The following is a 23329-nucleotide window of genomic DNA, read 5'->3' on the forward strand; positions in this document are numbered from 1 at the left end:
CATTAAAAGTTTCTGCAACTTACAGCAAGGACAAGGTACGTCCTTCTGTGAACCAGAATCATGAAATAATGAACGTTGCAGAACAATTTTATGAGTAAACGCACAACTATTGCCTATTTCCCACTTTGGATCAGTTGCATCACCCAAAAAATGCAGACCCAGACCAGAGGCTGAGGCTACAGTGGTGTACCTTGTCAATTTGCATATCTACACCACCAAACCCGACCCTAAATACTAACAAGAGGTACAAACGAGAAAAGTCATCAACGTTTTCTAACACAGGCAGGACTCAGGTACCACCAGAACCGGCCCTCAGTGCTCCCGCCTGGCATCAGGAGGCAAAGGGAAGACAGCAAAAACAGGGACACTTGGAGCTAAGCCAAATACTTATAAATAGAACAGCACTGCAGCTGGATTACTGAATTATTAATCACCGCCATAAAAAAACAGCAGGTGTCACCAACCTAAAGTCACTGCGGCTGCTCGCAGGAACGGCACGGCCTGTGACTGCCTGACGCACCCGTTCACCTCAGGGAGCTCGGGGCGCTCTGGGGGCTGTGTCCCACCCGTGGCGGAGCTGCCAGGGCTCCAGCCAGGCCGGTGGGAGCACATGATGGAGCCTTCAGCAAGGCCCGGCCTCTGGGCCTCAAGCTGCACCAGTCCCAGGGCAATGGTCGCCTCAGGGCCCTGGGCCGCTGGCAGCGTGCAGTGGGCCGCAGGGAGGTGTGCTCAGCACCGTGTAGCACTTCCATTGCTCCCATCCAAAACCTGACTCCCAGCCAAGCACAGAGTTCCCCTCTCAGGGACCTGGAATAGCAACAGCTACACAGAAAGTCGGCAGAGCTGGCTTCCCGATCAGACTCAGAAAGCATTTGTCATGTAGCCACCAGAGCTCCTGGAATAGAAGCGTCTCCAGGCTGTGCAATCAGGAAGGTAGCATACATGCAAGAAATGGGTTTTCGACCATGAGGTTTTGGTTGTTGTTTGTTTGTTTGTTTGTTTGTTTTGTTTTGTTTTAAATGAGACTTCTATATAAGGGTTTTATCCGTATAGTACCAAAGCTAAAAAAATCCACAATGCTCTCCAACCAGCTGGCCCAAGCATCTGCTAGAGCCACAAAATGCAATTATATTACTCCCAAACGAGACGTAAAAATATCTTGTTTCCAATACTCTTGGTTTTAAGACTCATACTTAATGTCCTCCGGGCATTTCAGTGGTGCCAGATCTCCGTGTTATGTACTTTATTAGAGTTGTGTGAATGTCATATTAATGACTCCTAACCAACATGTTTACACTGCAAATAAATTCTCCCAGAATCCACTGCACTCCTCATTTTACAAACCAGTACTGGTCTACATTTTTAAACAATTACTGTAGAAGCAGATTATCAGAGCAGCACCACTTCTGTGTGAATGAGGAGGAAGAACAGTAGCATAGCTCTGAAAACACCCCTTATTAATTTCCGACTAATTGCCATTTAAAATTCAATATCAAAATAACCCAGCACAACCCTCCCCCCTACAGCAAGGTGCCAGTGGCTGGCACAACACCCGCACTCACGATGTCCCCCGAGTGCGTGCCAAACACTGCATTTCTGCAGGAGCTATAAGTGAATTGAATGCAAGTCCTAAAGCTCGGATCATGCATGGCTGAAAGGGTCTAGCTCCCAAAGTCCGTGGGCTCTGAAGAGACCTAGCCCACTGCTTCCTGTGAGAACTGCTGATCAAGCATTGCCTCAAGGCTTTGACACACAGGGTGCGAGCTGTAGGAGTCAACCATTGATTTTACATGTAAATAGCGCACACAAACCTGCAACCAACATTCTTCAAAAATACAAAGCGAGATCTGCCTTTTTTATTTAGGCTAGTACAACAGTTGCACAGAATTTGCTGTGGTGTGCACAATTTTATTGGTAACCAATCCCACATTATGTCCTTGATGAGCTACATTACAATCTGCGTCATCTCATATCTTAAAGCAGAGACGAGCTTTAAAGATGCTATGGAGCTACCAACACCTGATGACTAAGATGGAGCTATCTATATATCTTTTCTAATGCAGAAGTCTCAGGGAAGCCTGTGGCAGATGGTCTGTATAAGCAGGCATTTAGAGAAACAAATCCCTTTAACACAGAGATGGATTAGGCTGATTCACCCTCAAAATCCTGCAAAAATAGGCAGGTTGAGCGGTTTTCAAATTAGCACAGGATCATGCCTATGCCTACTAAAATTGATTTGCCATAAAGAGAATGAAATAATTTGTAACTCTCATGATAATCAAACCTGGACTGTGGCTGAATAAACTTACTGTTAGCACAGAAAACCAAACATATTTCAGGCTAAAGAATCTAAGTCTCACCCTAAGACTTGTTTACTTTTTTCTCTCCAGCTGGCCTTTGTACCATATATTTGAAGTCTTCATCCCCAAACTGTCACTGAAGAAATGAACTGCAGCTATGAAATGCTACTGTTTAGAGACAGAACATTTGTTTTCCCTCATCTCCACTCTGCTGAACTGGACTTGCTCAGCAAATTTCAGCAGACAAAAGAATAAGTAGATTTAAAGTCTGCATGATCATCCCACTCAGACTAACATAAGCAGTCAGAGACAAAGAAAAATTGTCACGTAAGTGTAACATGTGCAGGAGATATATGGGCAGTTAATGCTTTTGATAAGCATGCTTTTTTCTTTCTTCAGGTAGCCAATAAATATGGAAGAAAAGCGTCGTCATACATTTTAGCAAAAAAAGCACTTCCTTAAAATACCCAGGGCGTGCTGGACTTGGTCACCGAGTTCCCAGAGCAGAACATGGTAAGAAGCATTTGGAGGCTATTTCATTAAATGCATCATCAAGAAAATTTCCTTCCTTGAAAACCGTCTTTCTCACTGCAACTTGTTCTATTCCAACAACACAAATGGCAAACACAAAGTTGGCTTTGCAATGGAAGGTCTGCCTCAGCAATGCTGCAGAAAATGCATCTGCTTCTTCCAGTCTGCCATTTCCTTATAGACTGAAGACACTGCATTTGCAGTAATTTTTTTTGAGTATTGATGCTTTAAGCACAAGTGACCCACAGAAACACATATGCACATACATGTGGAGTGATGCTTACTGAGATGTTCTAGGAGCTTTCATCCCTACTGTGATAATATGAAAAACAATAGCTCCAATCAGACCCAGAGCTAGATCTTTAAACAATTCAAGATGTATAATTCAATTCTTCTAACAGGATAAAAGAAGGATTCACATCAACTAGGATAGGAGTTCCCAGAGGCTTTCTGCTTAATGATACATTACAGCCTGATTTCCCTTCTCCAGAGGAAATACCTTGGATAACAAGGAATATCTAGCTCACAGCAGTGGTATAAATTAACACGTACAGCAAAAAGAAGATTCTCCACGTTGCCTTCCACGCCCTCTGTATTCAGAATTATAAAGTGTCACACACAGATGGGGGAAGCAAAGCAAGATGTGTTTAAACGTCAGGAAATACTGCCACAAGCACTTCCGCAGACGCTCCTTCACCAAACCCCACAAAGAACTCACCCAGACATCACCAGAGCTACCGTCCTCCTTCCATCAGGCACTGCCCTGGTGCACTCCTGCACTGCTGCTCAGATGCACCCTTCTGCAGCTCTGTCCAAGTCACACACAACCCTCTGGAGCCTAGCCCCAAGTGGATCCCATGTCTGCTTCTTAACCTGCGTGTGCCCATCTGTAACCCCATCCCCCTGCGTGGAACAGTCAGGGTGCCACGTCCTTCACCGGGACTTTGGGGCAGCTACTGTACTGAGAACTGCACTTTCAACTCCAATACAGCTGAGATTTCCACAGCTGCAAAGGGAACCGAAACAAGATACACAAAAAACAAATATTGCATTTCAGGAGAGCTTCTGCTAAAATGGCTGAAAGTTATTCCAGTCAAACTACTCCACGCTATGTAGAGAAGAAACAAGCAGAAATTCATATTTACAGTTTGACACCTATGTGCCAACTTCTGTCACTACATAAGTAACAAGAATCTGGGAAAATAATATCTTGTCTACCACCTCAAACTGTAGCAGAACTGCAAGAAACAGATGACTCAGTGATGCTCAGTGATACTTGGAGAGAATGCTCATGAAAAAAAGCCAGACAAAAAGAATAGTTTTCAGTGAGAGGCATGAAGTGAGCGGAGCTAACTTATTGCCCTGCAGAGACAAAATACCAGGACATGATTTTTTGGAAGTCTTAAAGCCACAAACACCATGGAAGGAAGGAGCTTCAGCTGAGAGCAGTCGCTACTCTGAAAATCCTTTGTCAAAACCCACAACGACCAGCCCAACTTTGGAAATCTTATTCTGAAATACCCTATTCAATATAGGTTTTTGCAATACATATATTCTACAGAATTTTTGCTATGCACAGATTAGGAAAAAAAAAAAACTGAAAGGCCCAGAAGAAAGTGGTCAAACCAACACTGATACTTTATCAGCAGCTTGAAAGAGATGCTTTTTGAAAGCATGTGGCTGTTTGTGCTTAGCTTTGCAGCACAAGCAGGGCCATTAATGAAGATTCAGTACTCATCAGCTCTGTCCATATACCCCTTTATGGTACTAACAGCATTTTTCCTTTAAAAAAAGGGGAGAGAAATAGATTTATCACTATAAGGCACAAAGTCATTAAATAATTAAAAACAAAACTATATGCACAATGAAAGCCCTCTGATTAAAAAAAACCCTGCATTTTAATGTGTGTTAATTCCCCTAATGATTCACTCTATATGTCTTACAGGGTCAAATCAATGTCTTCACAAAAAATTCAATTAAATCCCATTCATTGTATCTTTCAAACGAGCCTATTGTTTGCTTTTGTCTCCTATCAAATCATTTCTCAGTTGCTTCTTGCCCAAGATTACAAACAAAAGGCAGCATGTCACTAGCAAGGTCAGGAGAGAAAGATCCAGGCTTTGAAAATCCAACTCATCTTTACCATTTAATTATCAAGTCAGCGAAGAAAAAAAGGACACCCAAGTCTGCATAAATGCCCAGTTGTTCACTTTCTCCCCACAATCATCCTGTCCACAGCCATTGTCTTGGCCTGGTGGTGATGATGAGTCCCTCGAAGACCACAGGGTGACTGCAGCCCCGGCACAGCTCATCGTCATCTTTAACCTCCTCACAGCACAAACACGGCCCTTCCTAAAGCCCCACCGAAATGCCCCAAGGAAACTTCCACAGCCATCGTCAGATTCCTTGCTATGCCACAGTCTGCTGGGAGCTGCTGACAAAATCAAGATGTGCTTATCACCTGCATGCTCCTTCCCTGGGAGAGCTGCTTGCACGAACTGCAAGCAAACTGAGCAAGCATGACAGATACTGGGCTGCTTATTTTTGGAGTCGAAAAGCCTTGCAGATGAGTTTCAATGGTTAGTAAGTACAAAAACTCATGTTTCTCAGAATAATGAGGCTTTAGAGTCTAAAAAATATCTTACTTTACTTTGGGCAATAGACGTTAGGAGGCGCAGTCACCAGGGCACTCGCTCCCTTCGGCATGAGGTCCTGAGGGTGCCAGGCTCCTACCTGGCTGCAGTGCTGAGAAACGCTGCAATATTGAAACCTCCAGTCCCAATCATGCAAATCTAGCTCTATTTCTAACTATGTCTGCTAATTTCCTGGGAACACTAAGAAGGCAGCTTTTTCACTTAAATGCAAGCTTGCAGGACTGAGCTGTATGTTCGTAGTTTATAATACACTGGTGAGGAAGAAAAGGCTTAATCTGATCAGCTAATGAAAACATCCCATAAAGCAATTAGATAATTTAATGTTAAAATCACACGAGCTATGTTTTATCCTAAATTTGGGCATATAATTCAGAGGTTTAATTTATTCCTTGTTGCTTAGACTGAAAACATTTTATATAAATGAACATTTATTTTTATTTTGCATTTCTACATTTGTTAGAATTCTTAGCTTGAATGCATCAAAGAGCTGCAAGTCGTACAGCCAAGCTAACAGCACGAGGCGGAATACACTTAGGCTATAATGTCTCTAGGTGACTGACACTGAAGAATTTCCCATTGCTCTTTCTCCGGCTTCACCACAGCAGTCTTGTGCAGATGTCACACCAGCAAGCCTAGTGTAAACTGAACAATGTAATTAACTGATCACGTTATAATTTCAAGGTGCAGTGCACAAGGCCCAGACTAAAAGGCAGTGGTGGCAGCAGAACTAGAACTGTGCTTTCCAACCACAGCTACGTGACTGCAGCTTCTTGGCTGTTTAAATATTTTAACACAGCAAATAGCAGTCCAGAGCTGCAGTAGACCAGACGACCTGATCTAACCTCCCACATCCCAGCTACCGAGAAAACAGGAGGCACCTCCGAGGAGAGGGAGCCACCGCGCCGCAGCCTGGCAGCATCAGGTGTGGAGCAGCTGGGACAAAACCTCTGAAGATCATTCGTGACAGTGTGCTACACTCAGTACCAGTGGGGCTCATGAGGTATCTGAGAGCTCATATAAAATAATCCTGACGCTGCACAGCGCTGCACTGAAGGTTTCTCAAGCACAAGTGTTGGAAACTGCGTTGTTGAGGACCAGAGGTGCATTCCTGTATCCACGGCAGGCATCAGGACAGCCTCCTTGCAGCTCCACAGTGTGCATGCCCTCACAACATCCACAGTGGGTTTTGTCCTGTGCAAGGTCTCCGTACAGAAAAATTCAGCTTGGTGATTTTCTGCACAACAAGAAAACGTGTTTGATAACGATGAACGTTGCCTGTCAAGGGGAGCTGTAATTTTGCAGTGTCCTGAAGGCCGTCTCTTTGCTCTAAAGTGTTGCTTTTTGTTTGCACCTGCAAACTGGTCAAATCAGGCTTTGCAGCTGCGTATTGACTATGTGCCTTGAGTCTGGAAAACCCCTACAACTCACATTGCATAGCAGAGGCTTGACAGTATACCCTGCCAACCGGTGGATAAACTCCTTACCCATGCACAGTGTTCATTTGGGTGTCAGTGCCATTGATTTTATACCTGCTACCTGCAACTACACTGAAAGACAAACGACTGAACCACTGAAGTGCACTGTGAAATGGCAACAGCGATGCTTAACAAGGCTGTGAAAGTTAAAAAAGAAAGGGAAAAACATCTTCCATACTCCCTGATGCTTAGCTCCTGTTCTCCTTAACTTCCCCAAGGCCAGGGCTTATCAAGATATCAAGAATAGCGACTAGTTCCATGGAGCCGTTTTGCCCATGTTTAGCCTCTTGCCATTGATTATTAAGAAATTAAGCAAAAGCGCTTGTGGCCCTGGGCTACAAAGTACTATCTTAGCCTCCAGAAATACCTCACAGGAGAAGGACAAAAGCTGCCCTCCCTCTGGGGTGTCGTATGGCAGCCATGCACCACTGCCATGCCAAGACCCAGCTCTGAAGGACTGAGAAGGTGCAGCTGCCACAGCTAAGCCCAGCCTGGGCACCACAGCTCGTCCTCCAGACAGGCTTCCTGAGCAGGAACAACCGCCAGAGAAGACAATGCAAAAACCTTAATTCCCTTTTAAGAAAAAATGGGGAATGACAACATACTCCTCAGGAACCTGCCCCCTCCTTATCATACAAACCATCTTGGTCCAAGACAAGCTCATGTTTCGATTAGCTGGTCTTACTGCACACAGTATCTTGAAAATCATGCATGTTAAAATCTAATAATTAAACCTAAGCCCTAGCAACTTCTGCAAAATCTGTGCTTGTCTTTACGAATGGGAACTAAATAGGACATTTAGCAGAGAATGGGCTGATGGGCAGGGATCCAAAATACCAACGGCTTCAAGAGAAGCCCATTACTCATCATGCTTGCAGAGAAGCTGCAGACTTTATTCTGCTCTGAGCTGAAGGATTTGCAGCAAAACAAAGACATTGTTTAGAAGAAAAAAATAAAGAGCTATAAAACACACTGAGATTTGCAACAAATACCCTCACCTGACAGTAGGCAGTCTAAACCTGAACATCTGAAGGAGATGCAAGAAAACTCTATTCCCTGGGACTGCGTGAGCATCAGGAGGAGCTGCAGTCTGGCCTCCCCCTGATGCTGTTAGAGCATCCCAGCCAGCCTGCAGGCTGCTCAGCACCGTGCAGCAGAGCTGCAGCACAGGGCAGTACAGCTGCGGGCTGTGCACAGCGCTGTCCGGGCATCTCCAAGGAACACCTTTGGCATGAACAAGCAGAGCTTCTGCGACGGGTGAACTAAGGCTCGTGTCAACCTGGCTTTATGCACTAACAAAGACACGAGCTTGAGCCTGCCACCTCCAGAGACAGCCAGGCTGCAAATGCAGAGGCAGGCACCACCTGACAGAGCCAGCGGGCAATAATCCTGTAGGGCTCTGCTTCTGGCCAAATCCAAAATACCACGTGCAGGCACCCCTTTGCTTGAGCTAACCGTAGTTGATGCACTCTGAGTCCAGGCTCCACTTGCTTGAGAGAGAAAAAGACAGAAGTAAACACTGCGTTGGGGACCAAGTTGTTCAGGTAGCATCGCGGAAAGCTCTGCCATGGACCCAAGAGGCAGCAGAAGAGAGGAGAGCTATGAACTTCAGAGCTTAGCCAGCGCTGAAGTTCACCATTGCAGCCCAGCATGCCAGCGTTTAGCCCAGCAAAACCAAGCAGAAACCTGCAGACAGCAGGCCCTGTGCCAGGGGGTCTCCTCGGAGCACCGCAAGGAAGGCGGGCGGGCGGCAGAGCCCCCGCGCTGCGCAGGAGCATGGGACTGCAAGTGGCTCCCTGGTGTGTGGCTGATACCAAGCCTGGCATCAGACACCAGCCAAAACTGAAAGGGAGGAAAGGTTTCAGCATCATTCATCTGAAAAGCTGGCTCCAGTCCATGTAGAGGCAGTGGTACAAACAAATCCTGCTTTGACAAACAAGTCCTCTGGCCCGTTACAGATGCAGCAGCTGTGCATTGACAGAGGGCCCAGGTTAAGGTGCCCAACGTCCTGCTCTCCAGCTTATCCGCATCATCCCTCCTCCTGCAGCTGCTCTAGCAGCCCTGACTTGCAAAATTCAACCAGAAGCACAGATGCAGCTTTCTCAGCTCTGAAAAGCAGCATCAACCAACTCTGCCCCAGAGGCTCTACCTGCAGGGAATCTGATGCCATTTGAATGCAAGCTGTTTCCCCCTGGCTTGACCTCCCCCAGTTTAAATCTTTGCACCTTTAAGTGTATCATCAGTTCCCACCAGGCCTCTGAAAAGAGAAAAAGAGATTGGAACCAAAATACAATTCCCCAGTAGTTGGCCAGTTCGCTTAGGTCACCTATTTTGTCTCAAAATAATAAATAATGAGTTTAAAAACAGTATCTGAATTTCAAGTTATTACTCTGCATGAATTATACACATCCAAATTAATAAAACTGAAATATATGCATGTTTTAAGAGAAAGCATGAGAGCTTGTATACATCTCTGAATTTATACCACAGAGCTAATAAAGTTGAGATCTCTTAAGCAAGCACATTTATTCTCTTAGGAAATCTCTATGTCCTCACTGCTACAAATTCCAGCTCATAGCTTCTTTATTGTCCTTCCACTCTGAAATGAAAATACAAATTCATGATGATTATGTAGCATCTTCTCAGCTGGGATCAAGCAGTTTTCATTTTCTAGCAGTCCCCATTGTCAAAGCCATTAATATTCTGAATATTACAAATACAAACTGATCTGAAAGCCACACAGAGCAGGCTGCCACTATCTTGTTCAGCATCAATAGAACAAAAAACACAACACAATTTGATTTGTCCAGTTGTTTTGCCTAAAATAGCAATAAAGTTTAGAAAAGAATTTTGCTTGGTAAGAGATTAGAAGCAGGAGAAAAGCAAACAAAGCTTCTGATTGAAGAGCAGAGAAATACAAGTCAAGTTGGCATTAGTTTGACAAATATCTATCAAAAACAACAAACTTTTAAAACAGGATGTTTTATTTCCTTTTGAAGTTAGTGCTCTCTTTCTTTTCCTGTGTGTGTGTGTGTGTCTGGAAGTATTACCCAGTTATGATTTTCTAAAGCAGCAATTTTGATTCATGGTCTCCAAAGTTGAAAATGGAATAAAACTAGGTATCAATGTAGTTTTACTGCATTAGCAATATAAGCTGAAAGATAAAGCTTCCATACCACTGCATTTTGTCAAGACATAGCAAACTATGTTGTTAGACTAGAGGTGCATAGTGTTGGTTTTAGAAAGCATGCCATGAATTATCTTCCAAAAAAATTCCAGTAAAACTTTATACTCCATTTATTAAGCTAGACCACTGATAAAGAGGTGTTTCATTACAAAACTGAAAAACGAAGTGAAACAAACAATTTTATCACATCAGTGAGTGCATTCAGTTGCATGGAGATGCCCAGTTATGTTGGTGTCTCCACCACAACAAACCATAAGAGCACTGGGTCATTCCTCTTCATCCCGCAGCAGACTGAAATCGCAGAAGCTACATTTGGAAATTGGGGGACTAAGCCTGTCAAAAATCCGCTAGCAGCTGCTGTAGCTCAGCGAGCCTTTCCCCTTGGAGAGGGGCAGCGCACGCGGTGAGCCACAGCCTTCAGTGCTGGTTACCCTGTGGAGGTCTCCTAGGGGCTCAGGCCTCCTGCCCTCTGAGGTGAGACCCAAGATGCTTTTTTCTTCCCTCAAAAGCCCAGCCAAATCACAAGTGGTGATGTTTAGGAGTAAGGGATGTTTGCTTTGCAAAGCAACTTCTGGCCAACGGCAGAGAACAGAAGGGAGGACGGGGTGCTAAAGGAGATGGATTTGAGACCCCAGCCAGCAGCAACAAGCCCCCAAACCATGCACCAATGCTGATGCTGTGTTACTTACCCAGCGCAGCTGCCAAGCAATTACTCTTTCAAACCCTGTGTTTTATAAGCAAATGAAGAAGTGCAGTGGCCCTGCTCTTCTGCCCTTCCTTTCTATCCTGCTCACAAGATACTTGATTGCAAGAGCTAGAATGTCAAAGATTTTGGGTGTCATTCAGTTCGGTAGCAGCAATCATATTTGTGCAGGACTTGCTTTAATTGCCCCTTAAAACAAAGGGGAAAGAAACGTGGTGGCGCAACATTACCTCGCTTGATTTCTAACTCAGAGTACCTGAAAACAAGCTTCCACATTACTAAATTGCCTTTTCCATTGTGACTAAATTAAAGACAAAAATAAATTAAAACTTCATTTAAAATGTATTTTTCTAATTGAGTAAGGGTACACCAACTAATGTTCTATCTAATTAGATAGAAGCTAGATTTTATTATCGATATCTGAGGCTAACTAATTGAAACATTTACAGTCACTGCTGCGCTGAGACATCCTCCCATCCCTGGCAGGGGAAGGCAGCACGGGCTGGGCTGCTGCTTGCCAACCCCCCCCCCTACTTGTCTTCATCCCCTGTGTAAAGAAAAACTTGTAGCCTCCGTTTCCTCAAAACCCTTGAGAGGAGAAAGATTTGATTTGCAACAAAGTCCCTTCCTCCTCCTGGCTCACAAACACCGTTGTCTCAGAGTGGATGCAAATTCCTCCTCCGGGAGCACTGACCAGCGCCCAGCAGCGTGTCCGGCCTCTGCCCTTGTGTCCCCGTAGGGCTCAGGGCCTCCTCCAAAGATGGGGCACCGCTGGGCCTCCAGGCTGCTCACCCGAGTGGCCTCCCGGTGCTGCTGGGCCTACCCCGGTGTGCCTGGAGCTCCCTTCTCCTCATCCCCGGGGCAGTAAGCCGAACCCTGCTCTGAGCGGATCCTAAAGGAGCTTGATTTTTCAGAAGCCATTTTAGAGCCTCCACATCGGAGAGATTGATAAACGTGCTGGCTTTCACGAGTCTCTGCTGCTGACACACGTCCCTGGGGATGCAGGGAAGCGATAGAGGGAAGGAGAGAAAGCCAGCGGGAGGAACAGCGGCTTCGTGGCAAGGCCCGGCCCGGCCAGCACAGCTCCACGGGGACCAGGCAGCCCCGGCTGACAGCGCCTGCTCTCGCGAGGCAGCGGTGCTGCTCTGCAGGCCAGCAAACACCACGGCATCACTGAAGCCAGACCAGCTGGCCGGTTCCCCTAATGGATTAAAAACGTCCTTTTGGCCCAGGGTTCTTAGTGTTTTCCCTTGTTTTACGAGGGACACGCGAGATGACCTGCAGTCCGTTAGCTGCTGCCAATTCATTTGCTAAGCTTTGCCCAACAGAAAATACATCCCCAGCCACTGCGAAGTTTAAATCTTGCAGGAGAGGTGTAATCACAGCACTGGGACTGCTAATTGGCACAGTATAAGAATAAAGCCATGTAGTGGAAAATGCATTTGGCTTGGGAGATGTATGCCTTATTTCTTCCAGTTACATGAGACGGCAAGAGGATGGATTTCAAACAGTAGGATGTTTTCATTAATAACAATGTCTTACTAACCATCTGTTAAAGGTCCATACTATTAATTTAACAAAAAAATTGAATAGATTACTCTTACAGTTTTCAATTAAAGTACATGATGTCTTCAAACTGCAACCTTAATTAGACATTATAAGATGACATTTAGAAATCCTGAGCTCTGATTAGCTGATAAAGTCATCTGACTGTGAAGAAGTTTCACAATAATGTCATGGCAGCAAGTACTCAATATGCTGCTGGAATTAGTGTGCGTCAAGTTAACATTTGAGCAGCTGAGTTTAACTCTTACACAGACGTATAACAGTGAAACAACTGGCAGCCTTAGCACAACAAAAACAGCTTCAAACACCGGCAGACATATCCCCAAGGAAAACACATGGGAAAAGACAGGAGCACATGCAAACAGGCCCTCATCCCCTCCCCAGCCCAGCCACAACAGGTTCTACGCCTACATGGAAATGCTGCCAGAGGGACTGCATGGAAATGGAGAACGTGATGCGTTCAGCTAAAGATGCCCCACGGCATGCCCATGCAGCACTTCCAGGCATGCCAGCATATTTCCAGAGCAGTGCTGCTAAAGGCTTGCAGTCTTTCCACTGCTGCTACAACAGAAGTGCAGGAGGAATATTCCCCATGAGTCAGGAATGGATCTTCAAACTCAACGTCCCAGCCAACGCCAGCTTTCCCAAGCAAGCCCCAATGGGATGGACCTGGTCGGCTCCACGGGGTCCTCCTTGCCGCTCCCACCGTCCCGCCTGGGTGAGGGTGGGCTGCCCCACACACTCTGCAGGACGCTGTTTGAAAAGCATGGACAGTTTCCAGCAATCCCGGGTTTACACAGTCCAGTTTAGACCGTTTTCATAGATCCTTTTCCAACACACAGCCTTGTCTGCTGTACTTTTCATTAAAATTTTAAATTGAGAAATTGCTGGAGATGTTTATCACTACGAGGAGAACACTGATTGAGCTGAGCAGATTTGGAGGGATCAGCTCTGAATTAAACTAAGTCGACAGGCATTTTCTTGTAGGGCAGCGTGGTCAGACCACAAAGTGATTAGCCCCCCTCACTCCCTCTTAAACATGTAAATAGCAAGTGGACAACTTAAATGCTTAATGTTCAAGGCCAGGCCTAGAATGAAGAAACTGGAATAAAATAGGAATTTTCTCTACAAAACATGAAAAGGAGGAAAAACACCATTCAATAAGTTGTTGGTAAAAGTAATTGGGTTGAACGAGATTCGCTGAGCAATTTTACCTGCCAGATGCACACGCACACAGATAACAGCAAGCTTAAATATATAATGGGTCTTCATGATAGCATGAATACAACTCTGCACAAATACAGTTAGCAATGGTTGTCCTGAATCACTTGTCTCAGAAGCACAGTTAGTCACAAGTATTAGCAAAATCAGACCTTGAATCAGTCAATGCCTAATAGGATTAAGATAGATTTTATCTTCAATTTAAGTCTTAAATTAAGGGATAGTCAGAAAAACAGAGTGATATTAAATAATGCTCAATCTCTAGTTACTGGAAAACACCCACAGATCATTACATGATTATTTTATTATTATTATTAGTCTAAGTGACCTTGGACTAAGCCCTGTGATTTAAAGGAACACGGGGATTGTCCACTTGCTGTCACTATTCACCTCAGTACTGCAAACCAGATTCCTCTTCAGCAGCCTGGAAGAGTGTCTAAACAACCAGGTCTGGCTCCACCTGACTGCCAGAATAAGCATGAAGCAGTTATTAAACTGCTCAGGATCTGACCACTGCACGTTTCGTGAGATGGTGGCGTGTCGGTGAGATGTCCTTCAGGGCACTGCTCGCTCCAGCAAACTTGGGGCTGACGAAGGGCTGGGGTACATCCGAACCCCTGGCAACCCCTGGGGGAGCCTGGGCCAAAACCTAGCGAGGAGGTTTGGGGCTGGGACCCAACACAAGGGATCTCCACCAAAGACCACAATGCCACGCTCAATGCAGTGAGCAGTGAGCTTCCTTTCCCCTCCACCTCTCTCAAATTCTTTCCCTGCTAAGAAATTTGGGCTATGTTTTTAAGCATCTTTTAGTTAGTATCTCGTATTTTTATCATCTTCTTCAACCAAGGAAGACAAAGTGAGAATATTTAGCTCTTTTGGCTTTTTCAGTACAACAGCGACGTTAAATTAAGTTGCATGAGCAGTAACTGAAGCAATACTTCAGGCAGTGTCCGTGTTATTAAATTAATCTTTTTCCCTACTTTATTCAGGTTTAAGTACCACATCATCAGCAAATGCACTAAGTTTAACTTTTTATTTTCTATCTCAATTGGAAGAATTCAAACTCACTTGATTTCCATTTTTTAATGGAAAGCATGAATTCGTTGCAGCTAAGGAAGTGCTTAAAGCCAAACCCCTATCAATGGAACAATCCAATAGCAGATATCAGAGGATATCTTTAGAAAGGGAAAACTGCAAAGCTATTTACATTAACTTCTGTCAATACAAACAGGCACATTTTCTGGTGAAAGGCAATTCCATCTCCAGAATCAAGGTATTGCTCTCATAATCCTCAAGCTTGTTATAGACTTTTCATTAACAGCAATAAATGTAGAAGAGTATGCGACCTCATGAAACGAAGGTTTATTTATGGGAAGCTGAGAGATGTTTTTACAAGTAGGTATTTAAATGTACTTTCTAGATATTTCCCCGGTTCTGAACATACATCAAGACTCAGGTTTGTACTTCTCCAACACATAGCACACGCGTTGGAGCTTTTGGTGTGATTTCTGTGTATACAGTGCCATCAACACAACTTCTTTCCTTTACAAGGGTTTCTTAACCCCAGCAGAGCAATCCAGGAGTAAATGACAGTCCCCACGGTCCATAAGGGAGCTCTGGGAGTCTCTTAGCATCACAGTAACAAGACAAAGTGTGCCCATGGCTCCTTGCTCTGGGTGGACTTACACTACTGGAACCCTCTTGGACGAGCTGGTATTGACGCAGCCCCTCTCACTGGGCAGCCTCGGCAAACAAGGAGGCTGAAGGACACTGGCAGAATTGAGGCTGTATGGATCTAGACTACTGGTCTACAACAAATTTTGGGGGAAGCACTGTTTGGTTTTTTGTTTGTTATTTGCAACCTGCTCCTAAGGTCATTTGGCTGAGAAACCACAGGGGCTGCCCCCATTTGTGATTCAAAGAACGAAATACATACACAACATGAACAGTAACCAAAACCAAATGACCTCTGAGCTCCTACCCAGGAGGGTAGGATCTTCTGAGGGCACAGAAGCAGGCAGGCTCCCTCGCAGCTCAGCCACCCCCAGCGGCTCCAGGAGCAGCAGGCGCCCGCTGGGCAATGCAGGCCGCGGCGTGGATGCTGCCTCCTGGGGGAGGCCTCCCTGCAGCCCCCAGCAAACCCAGCTGGCCACAGGCCACTTGCTTCGAGGTCAGAAACCAACCTCACATTCCCCTGGGGACAAAGGACACGGCCACAGGCACCTTGCTAACAGGGCCAGGGCCACGTGCGCAGCCCCTCCAGCCCCAGCCAGCAAGGCCACTCCTGCCCGCAGCCCGGGGTCTCAGCCCAGCACAGCTCGTCCCCTCTCTGCCATGTGAGGAGACGAGGTAGACGCAGCATAGACGGAGACACAGGTAGGCTCAAGTTCCAGATGAGGTGAATTATCAGTGCTTTCTCAGCTCGCCTTTTTTCCTGCAAGGAGACATCAGCAAACCCTCGCACCAAAGAATTGTGCAAGGTTCATTAGAAGGAAAATATCTATGGTAATTGTCCCTTTCTGCATATTCTTCACTCCAATATTCTCTAACATAATAATGTTCCACATTTCTGCAGAACTGTCTTTTCAGCATGTTTTTGCATTACGCCTAATTTTGTAAGAGTTTTTCAGTCCCACATAACGACACAGTTCAATGCAAAATCAGATATAAATCTGGCTTAAGAGACTCTCAACAGGAATTCATTTAAAACTGTAAATGTTAAAAGATTCTGTGTCTGATTTATGGCGTTTTCTTATTTCAAACAGGGAATTAAAATCCTTCTTAAAAGATACATATTAAATCATGATAAAAACTGTGTTAGAATGATGATGCTGGTCAGACAGCCACAAAGCAAAGAAATTTGGAAACAGAAATAGCTGGTACATTTTTACCTTCTATACTGCACTCTGATTAAGCAGAGCTGCCCCGAATTCACACTGAATTCAGTAGTCCTCTCCAGCCTAGGTCCAAATCTTAATTCGTGGAAAATGTCATCCTTGATGCCGTTACTTTCATCATTTGTACACCCCTCTCCTGCCCTCCATAAGATGGATGAGCAAGGACCTCCCTTCTCCTAAGCACCTATCTAAATAATGCAGTAACTTTACCTTAAATGACTATTTAAATGTTTTATTTCTCTTGTATTGTTAACATGGGAGATTCTTCAAGCTCTCTAAGGGGCTATGTAAATATCACATAAATGCCCCTATATCACTGTGTAAACAACATTCAAACTTCAAAATAAATAAAATTTATCAAAGCTAGCCACTAGCATTCTTATTTTATGTTTCATACCTGGGAACAGAAAAAATTGTATTGATAAAGCCTTGAGCATTGCAGTATATGCAGCACCACAGCTGAGCAAAATGAAACCTATGAAAGTTGATGAAAAGTTCTTCAAATGAAGCCATGGAGCGTGCTGATACAATTCCCAAATATTTTATTAAGTATTCAAGGTCCTAAAAGGAAGAGGGCCTATGAGAGACTACAGGCTTGTGATTGCCCTTTGTAGAGATGGTGGCTACTACACCATAGATGCAGTTTTGTGGCAAGAGTCCACAGCCTTGGATTGCTGCTTCAAACAACAAAACCATCTAAATGGAAGACAAACCTGTATTAATACAGGAGTCACCAGGAGGGAAAACTTCACCAGAAGAACTCTCATCAAATATTTATGTAAATTAATTACTCGTTGCTCACAGGCCACCGACCTGTCTTCTAGCAGAAATCAAAAGCTTCTTGCAGAGCAACATTCACGGACATAAAAAGCTGAAGCAGTGCAAGGAAGCAATTCCTCTGTATTTTACCACAAGCGACTTGGCTGCTCCTGTGAGCTAAAGCCTTCTCAGATCACCTCGATACACAGACATGAAAATTCTTCAGTTGACTGCAGTGATAAGTGCAAAATGCTATTTTTAGGACCCAAATATCCCTCACAAATCTTCCCAGAGACAATATAATAGAGTTTAGGGCCTTCTGCTGCCATTTTTCTTCATCACACCGCTGCGTGAATAAAATCAAATATCAGCAGGTATTTGTTCTTTTTCCCAAACACCTACACAATTAATCCAAATAAATCTCAAACAAAAAACAGAGCGTCAATGGGATGAAAAAGACCTTTTGAAACTGTTGGTATTATTACCTAAAATGTTATAAACGATCTCATTACAGAGCTAATTAAGAAACGCGCCTTTCTTCTGTCGGGCAGGACGAGGCAGCTGCAGCCCTGCCGAGGCCCCTCCGTGACAAGAGATCCCCAGCAATTCCTCCCCAGAGCAGAATGAGGCCGGTTTAGCTCTTTGATTCTCCTCGCCAAGCCCCTCTCTTCAGACCCCATGTAGCTCTCACGTGTTTTTGGTCTGCCCAGGACCAAACGTTTCCTGTTACACACGTTTTGTCTGACAGGGATGACGAGTGCCCCGATGAAGTTCTCACTCAGCCAACGCAAAGCTTCAGCAACACATAGCAGCCCCAGACCAACTCGATGCCCACCTCCCACTTGCCCCTTGGAATAAAGCAATGCTGCTCCCCAGCTATCAGCTTCCATCGGTGCCTCACACCTCAGCATGTGCTAATGCCACAACCTTCACCTGAATCTTGTTTTTTTTTTAATTAATTGGTATATTCAGTTTTTTATTCTCTATGACTGCTTGCACTTCCCTGTCCAAACTCCAGATTACAGTTCCACTTCCTCTAGCACATTAATATAATCTCCGAATTTTAAAGAAAAGCAAAGTGCAGCTTCCCCAGGTCCCCTCCTGCAGGCAGGGCGCTCCGCTGAGCATCTCGCTGCTGCCTCGCTTCGCACGTATGTCTGCGGTTGGTGCACACGCCGGTGTCTCATGCTCAGCAGATAAGATGAGCTGCCAGGAAAAACAACATATTGGGAAGCCTGCATTTTATGAGCCTGTACCTCTAAGTGTGTGCATGTACTTCTGAGCTCCATTCTATCTTCTTCCATATTCCTGGTAATCCAGTAAATTGTGTTGTAAATCTAAATGTTAGGCTCTCTTTCCTCATTTTTAGTGTTCATGGCTCATTAAGTTCTTCCTCCTTCTTTTAACTGTTACTTACTTCAGGTTTAAAATGAAAAAACTATGAAAAATGAGTATTAGAATCTGGCTGCAATTTCCAATTCCTAGCTAGTGCTGCTAGGTTGTGGTTTTCAAGTCCTGCATGTACATGCCAAATCTAATCTAGTAAATCAGTGGATTCTTAGCAGTAATGGGAACGATAGGTCAAGTTTCTAGAAACAGCTAACAAATGCTGATTAATGTACAGGATCAGTTCCTGTGCAACTCATTACACTCACAGCTGCAATGAAACTGTCCTCCCTTCACAGCTTTGTGCGGGGCATAAAAGTGAAAATATTTCTGGTCTACATAAGTAGCAGGCCATGAATATTAAACAAGCCTGTATTATTAATCCTGTGCCATTAGTCTTGGATAGTCACAGCAGAACTGACCCCCTAGACGGAATGGTTGCTGCCATCTATTTTTCATTCAATACTACCCACGCTGAAAACTCACCCAGCAACTGAATTATTTGATATTTTAGAACAGAATGTAAACAGCGTAAAAACCAAAGCAACATCGGGGAACTATAAATTCTTTGCAAGTTATTTTCAGAGACCTAAGATTCATTCTTCACTTATGAGGAACCACTCGTGAAGAAAGGACAAGCATTTCTGCAGTAGGAGACACCTGCAGTTCTGAGGAGCACTGCTGGGAACACCAACATCCTGCTGTTCACTGCATGCTCTGCTCATTGTGGGCAACACACCCTACCTGCATGGATGCAGCCATCAGCTTTTCCTCGTGGCTGCTTGGAAGCTCAGCCCTCCAAAATTAAAGCAAATTACCCGGCTCTATCTGCAGAGGGGCAGACCAGCCCTTGCCATCACCTCGCAGCCGGCCTGCAGCACGATGAGGAGCGGTGTCCTGCACGTCCTGCTGGACTGGGGCAGGCACTGCTTTTAGTGTGGCAGCTGTTTGCAAGCTCTATTTACTGAGGAAATTTATTATTTTTTTAAAAAACAAGGACGCTGACACATCTCTTAGGAAGTACAGAAGAGGAGATAGCCACGACACAGGCAGCTCCTGGCGCAGGGCAGAGGGAACTGAGCCTGGGCCAGAGGCACCAACCCGCACCCTGTGCCCGGCCTCGTGGCACAGCACTGGGGGACAAAGAAATGCAGCACCCTGCTCGTGATTTTCTGGCAGGGCTCCTACTCACCCTTGTTATTGAAGCTCACGTGTGACCACACACTTTGACGCTCTCATTGGCAGTAGCCATTGAAGTATAAACTCAGCCATAAGCAGCAGCTTCCATGCAGGCTATTCACGCATCTGTCCTCGGAGCTTTCAGCTGGCTATCTGCTTATTTCACCGGGTTTTAACCTTTAAGCTCTTGGTTTTTGAAAAAGCTTTTTAAAAGCAACTCTGAGACCTAATTGGCTCCAATTTGAAGCCTTGATCCTGTAAATGAATGGCTCTAGAAATCAAACAAAGTATTTTCAACAAAAACAAAATTGCCTGCTATAAAAGCGGAATGGTTTTACGATAATATTGACTTTAACATGCTGTCAAGGCAAATCTACAGCACAGATGAAAATATCCCTCCCTGTTTTAAGGTACTCCAAATCCAGCTGCTGAGAGGGGACCTTGAATGCTCATCCAAGCGCATGTTTCATGCCCACGGTAACGTGTTAATTTCATAAGTTATTTAAAATATATATCTAAATTTTAAAATTTACACACCACGCTCTCAAACATGCACCTGAAATGGTACCTGGTCCTCACACAAATGACTGCAGCAGTGACACGGGACCGCACAAAGAAAGAACCGGGGCCTCCCAGGGACCCCCCAGCCTTCTGGGCCAGTGGTGAGCCGAGTGGTTCTTCTCTAATTTTACATGTACAGCTTTCCTGAGAGCTGTTTTTTGACACTGAGATCTGTATTCCCAGCTACGCGGAGATTCCCTCACTCCTTTTAGAATTACTCTGCCATCTACATCCCATATTGCTTAATATTTACCAACAACCTTTGAGGAAAGCGAGCACAGAGATGAAATTTAAATGTGACAAAAGGCATTTCCGAGTCAGCATCAGACAGACTGCAAAACCAGCTGGGTGAATGATCAACACGAGAGAAACAAAGTATGTTGTTGAAAAAAAATGCAAAGTAACATGCACTGGAAGAGGAGCATGCATTATTCAGAGAGCCTGCAAGGTTCTGAGTTAATGGCATCACCTCCAGGTGATCTCAGATCATCAGAGCATCGGTGCATGCAGCACGAGAGAGACCTCTGCTCAGTGTGCTGGAGGGTTACAGAGAAGGAGTCAAACTGCAAAAGGAATGGGATGAAGTAATAAAACAACAGAGTGCCTTCAGGTGAACCAGTGGTGCTGTTTTACCTGGAACATCGCATGCGGTACACCCGGTCACCTGTTCACACAAAATACCCTCAGAACAAAAAAGGGCGAAATAAGAGCAGATCAAGACGGGCCAGATATAAAAAGCTCACCTGTAAAGACAGGCTACCAGCTACAGGCTGTCCTTTTCAGAAGGGCAGTGACCACAGAAGACCTGATAGTCCATCCAGCACCCACTTTGACCAGGCAGCCACCCCTGCCCTACCCCAGGAGAGTGTCATTTTGTGTGCTTGATGAAACAGAAGCCATTTGTGGTTTTGGTTTATAACCAGGATGCCGCTGCCGGGGCTGAAATGGGATAACACACGGCGCTAGCACGCCTACCTTCAGCCAGGCTGAAAGCAAGACCTTCAGAGCCAGATTTCTGTCCCTTCAGCAGCGCTCAACTGCCATGTGAGCAAAGCTGGACCTGGGAGCACTACAGGGAGTTCAGGGCTGATGCGATGACTTTCAGAAGGTTATATGTATATATAACCAGCTGTCAAGACAGAATACATTAGTCACTGGATAATTATTTTAAAGGCAGATTTTCTTTTACTCCCTGGGACACTTAATTTCACTATATAGTTTCCAGAATGGTAGCCACTTATGGAGAAGAAAAAAGAGAATTTAATGAATTAAAGTGCACTTAAGTTATGGAAAACTAACTGAAAATCCTGTATTAATTGGACATAATTGAGAATCCAACCCTGCCACTGTTTTGATTATGAACTGCAATTTATGGGCACATATAAATTAGCAGCTACCTCCTCCTGAAGTGACCTGCTGAGAACAAATTACTTGGTCACCTAATGCCTGTTAATGTTTTCTCTATTTTTATGGGGGAAGTATCAAGGTTTACCTTTTATTTTCCCTTCCTGTGGATTTTGCTGCCTTAACTGGCCCCAATTTACCTTGTAATCATTCTAAAGAAATGCCAGCTCAGGGATCCCTGCTCTCCAGGACACAACATGCATGCTCAGCATCCATTAGAACAACTCAGTTACAAAGCCCACGTCAATGAGAGAACAGGCTCCTAAATGTGTGTGCAGTACAGAACTGGCTAGGTTTAGAAAGCTTTTTTTTCCTCAAAAAAAAAAAAACAAAAAAAAAAAAAACGAAGCCAGACAAATGCAGAACGCTGGGGATCCCCATCGAGGCAGCAGGGCTTGGGCCCTTGTAGGTTCCAAGAGATTTGCACATCATTGTTGTCAGAGGTCTCCTGGATTCCTTTGGAACAGGGGAGCTCCCAAATCATTTTGTGTCTGGCACCGAGCGCTGTGCTGCCAAGAGAGCCCTCTGGCAGGCAGAGATCTCCCAGCTTCTCACGTGCATTTTAACAGCATTTGATTAAAAAGAGTTCAGGAGCACCGGGAGCTTTAAGGAGCAGGAAAAGCAGCAGAAGTGATGCATCCCCTTGACCACTTTTAGCAACACCAGAGATCGGAGGGCCTCTGTTTCCTGGTCGGGGTGTTCGGGGTGCGATGCTCGCTCCAGAGACCCAGCTCAGGGGCACGGGACTGCAAGGTGCAGCCTCTGCTCCTGCAGGACCCTTCCACAGCGAATGCAGCCGGCTCTCCAGGGTGCCCAGGGATGTCAGGGCACAGCCTGGCACCTGTGGGTGCAAACCACCGCCTGCCTCATGCTTCGTTCCCCTGCTGTGAAGGGAAGCTTCTCCCGGTCAGATTTACACCGAGGAATTTCTATTTAGTTCTCAGCTCTACTCTCCAACTCCAGAGTTACATTTGTTACACGCTGTATTCCATCACTTAATGCATGCAAATTATTTTAAATATTTCATTCATTAAATGGCTCGTTTTATTACTGAACTGTACCTTAAGCTGTTCAGAAATTTCATTCTTCTTGCACTTACTCAGTAATATGAAATAACCAACTTAAATGAATATTTTACAGTTTGTGCTAGACAGAACATTTATTAAAAATTCTTTCCCTTTTGGAGTTATTCTTTCAAGTGGGCTTCAATGCACTATGCAATTTAAATCATCGAGAAGGAATGTTCTTTTTTTTTCTTTTTAATTTTTTAATTTCTTTCAGGTTTATTTCACTTCCAGTATGGAAGAGCCCAACAACCTACCGAGGGCCCAAACGTGAATCTGATGGAAGAAATAACAGCTGGAAAGCTATTTTCGGGGTGGCTACATGCCTGAACACACCTGTGATCCACACGGATCCGCCCTGCACAGCAGCGGGGTTGGGGAGAGCTGCGCTCTGCCTGGGGCTGGGTGCCCTGAGCCAGCCCCAAGGCAGCCGCCGGCGGGT

At 44.9% G+C, this 23329-nt stretch overlaps 1 protein-coding gene across 5 annotated transcripts in view; it reads right to left on the bottom strand.

Moving 5' to 3' along the window:
• Positions 1-23329, bottom strand: part of CAMTA1 (calmodulin binding transcription activator 1) — a 333202-nt gene that overhangs the window by 244092 nt on the left and 65781 nt on the right. The window lies entirely within an intron of this gene.

This window comes from Aythya fuligula, chromosome 21, assembly GCF_009819795.1.
Source record: "Aythya fuligula isolate bAytFul2 chromosome 21, bAytFul2.pri, whole genome shotgun sequence".
In the NCBI taxonomy this organism is placed as follows: Eukaryota; Metazoa; Chordata; class Aves; order Anseriformes; family Anatidae; genus Aythya; species Aythya fuligula.